Source organism: Coregonus clupeaformis, chromosome 16 (assembly GCF_020615455.1).
Source record: "Coregonus clupeaformis isolate EN_2021a chromosome 16, ASM2061545v1, whole genome shotgun sequence".
Taxonomy (NCBI): Eukaryota; Metazoa; Chordata; class Actinopteri; order Salmoniformes; family Salmonidae; genus Coregonus; species Coregonus clupeaformis.
Window position 1 is genome coordinate 42,411,186 of NC_059207.1, and position 8,878 is coordinate 42,420,063.

The window sequence follows — 8,878 nt, forward strand, 5'->3', positions numbered from 1 at the left end:
ACAAACTGGATGAGGTTCATTCGAGACTATCCTGTCAACGGGACCTGAAAAACTGTAATATTCTATTTTTCTCAGAGTCGTGGCTGAACGAGGACATGGAAATATACACTGAGTGTACAAAACATTAAGAACACCTTCCTAATATTTACTTCCACCCCTCCCATAGCAGCATTGTAGTTCTTGACTGGCACCTACTACCATACCCCGTTCAAAGGCATTTAAATATTTTGTCTTGTCCATTGACCCTCTGAATGACACAGATACACAATCCATGTCTCAATTGTCTCAAGGCTTAAAAATATTTGTTTAACCTGTCTCCTCCCCTTCATCTACACTGATTGAAATTGATTAAAAAAGTTAAGGGATCAAAGCTTTCGGGATTCACCTGGTCAGGATATATCATGGAAAGAGCAGGTGTTCTTAATGTTTTGTACACTCAGTGTACATCTCGCTAGTTTTTCTATGCATTCGTCAAGACCGGATGGCAGACTCAGGTAAGACGAAGAGAGGAGAGTGTGTCTCTTTGTTAACAACAGCTTGTGTACAATCTCTAATGTTAAGGAAGTCTCAAGTTTTTGCTCGACTGAGTTAGAATTCCTCATGATAAGCTGCAGACCATACTCTTTTTTGTAGCTGTCTATTTACCACCACAAACCAATGCTGACACTAAGACTGCAGTCAACGAGCTGTATAGGGCCATAAGCAAACAAGAAAATGCAGAGGCGGCGTTTCTCTAACGCAGGGAAACTGAAATCCGTTTTACCTCATTTTTACCAGCATGTCACCTGTGCAATTAGAGGCAACAAAACTCTAGATCCACACCCAGAAACACATACAATGCCCTCCCTCGCCCTCCCTTTGGCAAATCAGACCATATCTCTATCCTCCTGCTTCCTGCTTACAAGCAAACTCAAACAGGAAGTAGCAGTGACATGCTCAATATGGAAGTGGTCCAATGACGTGGATGCTAAACTATAGGACTCTTTTGCTAGCACAGACTGAAATATGTTCCGGGATTCATCTTCCCCACATGACCATACGTACATACCCCAACCAGAAGCAATGGATTACAGGCAACATCCTCACTGAGCTAAAGGCCAGAGCTTCCGCTTTCAAGGAGTTGGACACTAATTCGGATGCTTATAAGAAATCCCGCTACGACCTCCGACGAGCCATCAAACAGGCAAAGCGTCAATATCGGACTAAGATCGAATCCTACTACACTGGCTCTGACGCTCGACAGATGTGGCAGGGCTTGCAAACTATCACGGATTACAAAGGGAAACCCAGCCACAAGCTTTCCAGAGACGATTGCCTACCAGACGAGCTAAATGCCTTCTATGCTCGCTTCGAGGCAAACAATACTGAACCATGCATGAGAGCACCAGCTGTTCGAGACGACTGTGTGATCTCGCTCTCCATAGCCGATGTGAGTAAGACCTTTAAACAGGTTAACATTCGCAAGGCCACGGGGCAAGATAGAATACCAGAATGCATACTCAGAGCTGATCAGCTGGCAAGTGTCTTCACTGACATTTTCAACCTATCCCTGACCCAGTCTGTAATACCAACTTGTTTCATGCAGACCACCATAGTCCCCGTGCCCAAGAACGCCAAGGTAACCTGCCTAAATGACTATCACCCTGTAGCACTCACATCTATAGCCATGAAATGCTTTGAAAGGCTGGTCATGGCTCACATCAACACCATCATCCCAGACACCCTGGACCACTCCAATTCGCACACTGCAGATCCACAGATGACGCAATCTCTATTGCACTCCACACTGCCCTCAGCCACTTGGCCAAAAGTAATACCAATGTAAGAATGCTGTTCATTAAATACAGCTCAGCATTCAACACCATAGTCTCCTTCAAGCTCATCACCAAGCTCAGGACCCTGGGACTGAACACCTCCCTCTGCAACTGGATCCTGGACTTCCTGACGGGCCACCCCCAGGTGGTGAGGGTAGGTGACAACCATCTACCACACTGACCATCAACACGTGGGCCCCTCAGGGATGTGTGCTTAGTCTCCTCCTGTACTCCCTGTTCACCCACGACTGCGTGGCCACGCACGAATCCAACACCATCATCAAGTTTGCTGACGACACAACGTTGTTAGCACTGATCACTGATGATGATGAGGCGAGCACAGAGGGGCGAGCACACCACCATCCACATCGATGGGGCTATAGTGAAGCGGGTTGAGAGCTTCAAGTTTCTCGGTGTCCACATCACTAAGGAATTAACATTGTCTACACAAACCCACACAGTTGTGAAGAGCGCCTCTTCCCCCTCATGAGGCTGAAAAGGCATGGGCCCTCAGATCCTCAAAAAGTTATACAGCTGCACCGTTGAGAGCACCTTGACTGGCTGCGTCACCGCTTGTTACGGAAACTGCAAGGCACCCGACCGCAAGGTGCTACAGAGGGTGGTGAGTATGGCCCAGTACATCTCTATACCATGCGTTAGAGGAAGGCCCAAAATATTGTCAAAGAGTCCAGCCACCCAAGCCATAGACTGTTATCTCTGCTACCGCACGGCAAGCGTTACCAGTCCACCGAGTCTGGAACCAACTTGACCCTGAACAGCTTCTACCACCAAGCCATAAGACTGCTAAACAAGACTGCTAAATAGCTAATCAAATGGCTACCCAGACTACCTGCATTGACTATGCACACACACTGGACTCTACCCACAAACTCACATATACTTACACTGACACCACAACACACACATACACATCCCAACACACACATACACTTTTATTTATTTGTATTAGATTTTTTTTAGGGGGTAGATCAGCTTTAATATTGCAGAGAGATCGTGGCTTCCATCAATGTAATTGTCTGCATCATTTCCAATCCCCCATATCTTTTTTGTTGTAAAATATATATATATATAGATATTTTTTACATATATTTTCCTTTATTATTTTCCCCTAACCCTACCACCCTTCCCCTAATTGGAGTAAACTAATGGACAACAACACTTAGGCTTCTACTTCCAGCTTATACATACTATATACATTTTACGGACAGTATATTTTACAATAGTTATCTTTTGTTTGTTTTTAGTCCCATCCTTCAGTTACCCTCAACCCCTCCCATATAAGACCATCCAGTTTTGATTTCTATTTGCCATATATTTTTCAACTGTGCTGTTTCACAAAAGTTCTGAACCTATATACATTTTACAGACACAGTATATTTAACATTAGTTATCTTGTTATTTTTTGTCCCACCCTTCAGCTCCACTCAACCCCTCACATCTATCTCTGAACACCATCCAGTTTTGATTTCTATTTGCCATATATTTTTCAACTGTGCTGTTTCACAAAAGTTCTGAACCTTTCTATTCTCATAGTTTCTACAGATTGTAAATTAAAGATAATTTTTTTTGCTAAGAGTATTATTATATTATTGATTGATTGACTATCACCCTGCATTTCTATTTGCAGAGTTAGCTCCAGTAAATGTTGCAATTCTTCAGCCATTCCAGAACCTGCGACCAAAAACAAGCTACACATGGACAGAACCAAAACAAATGATCTAATGATTCTGTCTCTTCACAACAAAATCTGCAGAGCTGGGATGGTTGTATCCCCCATATACACTGTGTGCACAATTATTAGGCAAATTGTATGTTTGAGGATTAATTTTATTATTGAACAACTACAGTGCTCTCGGTCAATCCAAAATGTTAATAAACCTCAAACCTGAATATTTAAGAAAGTAAAAGTGAGGTTTTGGCTTTCTTTGGAGAATATCTATGTGTGCACAATTATTGGGCAACTATTAGTGTGCAGAATGATTATGCAACTAAATGAAAAACGATAAGTTCCCCATCTCACTTGTTTATTTTCATCTGTTAAAGTGAGAATAATAAACAAACAACTCAAAATTTACAAAGAAACATTTCTGACATTTAAAAGAAAAATCAGTGACCAATATAGCCACCCTTCTTTTCAAGAACAGTCATAAGCCTTCCATCCATGGAGTCTGTCAGTTTCTTGATCTGTTGACGATCAACTTTTTGTGCAGCAGCAACCACAGCCTCCCAGACACTGGTCAGAGAGGTGTACTGTTTTCCTTCACCGTAAATCGACTGTTTAAGAAGGGACCACAAGTTCTCAATAGGGTTTAGTTCAGGTGAGGAAGGGGGCCATGTCATTATTCTTTCATCTTTAAGGCCTTTACTGGCTAGCCACACAGTGGAGTACTTCGATGCATGTGATGGAGCATTACCTGCATAAAAATCATGGTCTTCTTGAAAGATGCAGACTTTTTCCTGTACCACAGCTTGAAGAAAGTGTCTTCTAAAAAAACTGGCAGTAGGTTTGGGAGTTGAGTTTGAGTCCATCTTCAACCCGAAAAGGTCCAACTAGCTCATCTTTAATAATACCAGCCTATACCAGTACCCCACCTCCACCTTGCTGGCGTCTGAGTCGAAGTGGAGCTCCGTGCTTGTTACTGATCCAGTCACGGGCTCATCCATCTGGTCCGTTTTGAAAAATCTGTCTTCAGATATTTCTTGGCCCAGTCTTGACGTTTCAACTTATGTGTCTTGTTCAGCGGTGGTCGGGTTTCAGCCTCCCTTACCTTGGCCATGTCTCTGAGCACTGAACACCTTGTACTTCTGGGCACTCCAGGTAGGTTGCAGTTCTGGAATATGACAGCACTGGAGGATAATGGGTTCCTGGAAGCTTCACGTTTGATTCTTCTCAAATCTTTGGCAGTTAATTTGCGTCTTTTTTTCTCAACACGGTTCTTGCGACCCTGTTGACTATTTGCAACAAAACGTTTGATGGTTCTGTGATCACGCCAAGATATCTTAGCAATTTCAAGAGTGCTGCATCCCTCTGAAAGACTTTAAAATCTCAGTTAAATCTCTTTTTTGGCCCATTTTGCCTGAGGAAAAGAAGCTGCCTAATAATTATACACACCTTGATATAGGGTGTTGATCTCCTTAGACCACACCCTCCCTCATTACACAAATACACATCACCTGATATGCTTAAATCCAATAAGCATTCCAGTTTATACAGCTTGTAGTTGGGAAATATGCATAATAATGATGATATTGTCAAAATACTGACTTGCCTAATAATTGTGCACACAGTGTATATACAATTTTAGTGGTTGCAAGAATTTTGTATAATAACTTAAATTGAAAAACTCTAAGTTTTGAATCCAACGTCGTTTTGTGTATCAGTTCATAAACCAAGTGCCATGGGATCGGTACATCAAAAATCTCTTCCCAACTATTTTGCAATCTGTATGGCACAGCTGTCATGTTTTGGTCCTTAAATTAAACTGGAATACTTTTTTATTTATCACAATTTTCTCCAAAAATATTGTTTTTCTAATCAATTAGTATATTTGAGTTTAACCATAATATTTGTTTTCATATTTGTCCTGTCTTTTTCTGTTGGATTAAACTGAAATTGCAACCAACTTTCTCTGGCTTGTTTTAAAAATAGCTATATTTTGGAGATTATTTCAATTTCAAATAACCCAAAAGTGAGAGTTTTAAATTGAATAAAGGGAAAAAGGCCATTCTTTAACATGGGGTGAGACATTCTTACTAATCTGCTAGAGAACAAGTTCGGATTTAAGTATAACTTTTGTTTGACTGAAGCCTTTAGTGAGAGGTCTAATGCTTTAATATTGAATAACGTCTGCCCTCCGAATTCATATTCATTATATAAAAGGTCTGTTTAATTTTGTCCGGCTTGCCGTTCCAAATAAAATTGAATCTTTTTTGCTCATATAATTTTAAAAACAAGCTGCTAGGTGTATGCAAGGCCATAAGCAAGTAGGTAAACTGGGATATGACTAAAGAGTTCATCAGGGTGATTTATTCCACAAATAGACAGGTATTTTCCTTTCCATGGTAGCAAGATCTTATCTATTTTTCTAACTTTCTATTAAAATGTATTGTAGTGAGATCATTTTTTTCTTTTGGGATATGAAAACCGAGTATGTCCACTTCACCAGCAGACCATTTTATTGGTTAACTACACGGTAATGTTAAAGTTTAATTTTTTAGTGATCCAATACGTAATATAGTACACTTATCATAATTTGGTTGTAATCAAGAGAGGTTAGAACAATTATCTAGATCCTCTATGAGGCTGTGGAGGGATCCAAATTGTGTATTTAAAAGAAAACATTAATTATCATCGTACAATTACACCTTTGTTTTTAAGCCCTGGATTTCTAGCCCCTTGATATTATTGTTGGATCTGATTTTAATAGCTAACATTTTGATGGCCATAATAAATAGATATGCCAATAGTGGACAACCTTGTTTTACTCCTCTTGACAGTTTAATACTTTCTGAGAAGTAGCCATTATTTACTATTTTACACCTAGGGTTACTATACATAACTTTAAGTATAAGAGATTCTCCAAAATTGAAATATTCCAGGCGTACTTTATCAAAAGCCTTTTCAAAGTCAGCTATGAATATCAGGCCTGGTTTCCCAGATTGTTCATAGTTTTCTATTGTTTCCAGTACTTGTCTTATATTATCTCCAATGTATCGTCCATGTAAAAAACCTGTCTGATTAGGATGAATAATATCCAACAATACCTTTTTAATTCCTTGCGCTATGCATTTTGCTAGAATTTTTGCATCGCAACACTGAAGTGTAAGGGGTCTCCACTTTTTTAAAGGGACTGGATCTTTATATTTACCACTTGGGTCCTGTTTCAGTAATAATGAAAACAGACCTTTTGTTGAGTATCTGCTAATCTACCATTTTTATAGGAGTGATTAAAACATGCTAATAACAGTCCTCTGAGTACATCTACAGTGCCTTGCAAAGGTATTCATCCCCCTTGGCGTTTTTCCTATTTTGTTGCATTACAACCTGTAATTTAAATAGATTTTTATTTGGATTTCATGTAATGAACATACACAAAATAGTCCAAATTGGTGAAGTGAAATGAAAAAAATTACTTGTTTCAAAAAATTCTGAGAAATAAATAACGGAAAAGTGGTGCGTGCATATGTATTCACCCCCTTTGCTATGAAGCCCCTAAATAAGATCTGGTGCAACCAATTACCTTCAGAAGTCACATAATTAGATAAATAAAGTCCACCTGTGTGCAATCTAAGTGTCACATTATCTGTCACATGATCTCAGTATATATATACCTGTTCCGAAAGGCCCCAGAGTCTGCAACACCACTAAGCAAGGGGCACCACCAAGCAAGCGGCACCATGAAGACCACGGAGCTCTCCAAACAGGTCAGGGACAAAGTTGTGGAGAAGTACAGATCAGGGTTCGGTTATAAAAAAATATCAGAAACTTTGAACATCCCACGGAGACCATTAAATCCATTATTAAAAAATTGAAAGAATATGGCACCACAACAAACCTGCCAAGAGAGGGCCGCCCACCAAAACTCATGGACCAGGCAAGGAGGGCATTAATCAGGGAGGCAACAAAGAGACCAAAGATAACCCTGAAGGAGCTGCAAAGCTCCACAGTGGAGATTGGAGTATCTGTCCATAGGACCACTTTAAGCCGTACACTCCACAGAGCTGGGCTTTACGGAAGAGTGGCCAGAAAAAAGCCATTGCTTAAAGAAAAAAATAAGCAAACACGTTTGGTGTTCGCCAAAAGCCATGTGGGAGACTCCCCAAACATATGGAAGAAGGTACTCTGGTCAGATTAGACTAAAATTGAGCTTTTTGGCCATCAAGGAAAACACTATGTCTGGCGCAAATCAAACACCTCTCATCACCCCGAGAACACCATCCCCACAGTGAACCATCCCCACAGTGAAGCATGGTGGTGGCAGCATCATGCTGTGGGGATGTTTTTCATCGGCAGGGACTGGGAAACTGGTCAGAATTGAAGGAATGATGGATGGCGCTAAATACAGGGAAATTCTTGAGGGAAACCTGTTTCAGTCTTTGAGACTGGGATGGAGGTTCAGCTTCCAGCAGGACAATGACCCTAAGCGTACTGCTAAAGCAACACTTGAATGGTTTAAGGGGAAACATTTAAATGTCTTGGAATGGCCTAGTCAAATCCAATTGACTAGGCCAATCCAATTGATAATCTGTGGTATGACTTAAAGATTGCTGTACACCAGCGGAACCCATCCAACTTGAAGGAGCTGGAGCAGTTTTGTCTTGAAGAATGGGCAAAAATCCCAGTGGCTAGATGTGCCAAGTTTATAGAGACATACCCCAAGAGACTTGCAGCTGTAAGTGCTGCAAAGGGTGGATCTACAAAGTATTGACTTTGGGGGGGTGAATAGTTATGCGCGCTCAAGTTTTCTGTTTTTTTGTCTTATTTCTTGTTTGTTTCACAATAGAAAAATATTTTGCATCTTCAAATGATATAAACCCCCCAAAAATCAATTTTAATTCCAGGTTGTAAGGCAACAAAATAGGAAAAATGCCAAGGGGTTCCTCCTCGGTTGCATCAAGAAGTTCCTCCTCTGTAATTTGGGCTTCACATTAATCTTTCTGTACAGCTGTTAATTTTATTATGAATTATTATTTATTCATAGAAAAAAATCCTTACAATTAACTTCGGTTAGTGAAGATGGAGGAGACTGAAATTAAAACATATGCTTAAAGTACTTTGCTTCCTCTTTCAAAATATACAGTGGGGAAAAAAAGTATTTAGTCAGCCACCAATTGTGCAAGTTCTCCCACTTAAAAAGATGAGAGAGGCCTGTAATTTTCATCATAGGTACACGTCAACTATGACAGACAATTTGAGAAAAAAAAATCCTGAAAATCACATTGTAGGATTTTTAATGAATTTATTTGCAAATTATGGTGGAAAATAAGTATTTTGTCACCTACAAACAAGCAAGATTTCTGGCTCTCACAGACCTGTAACTTCT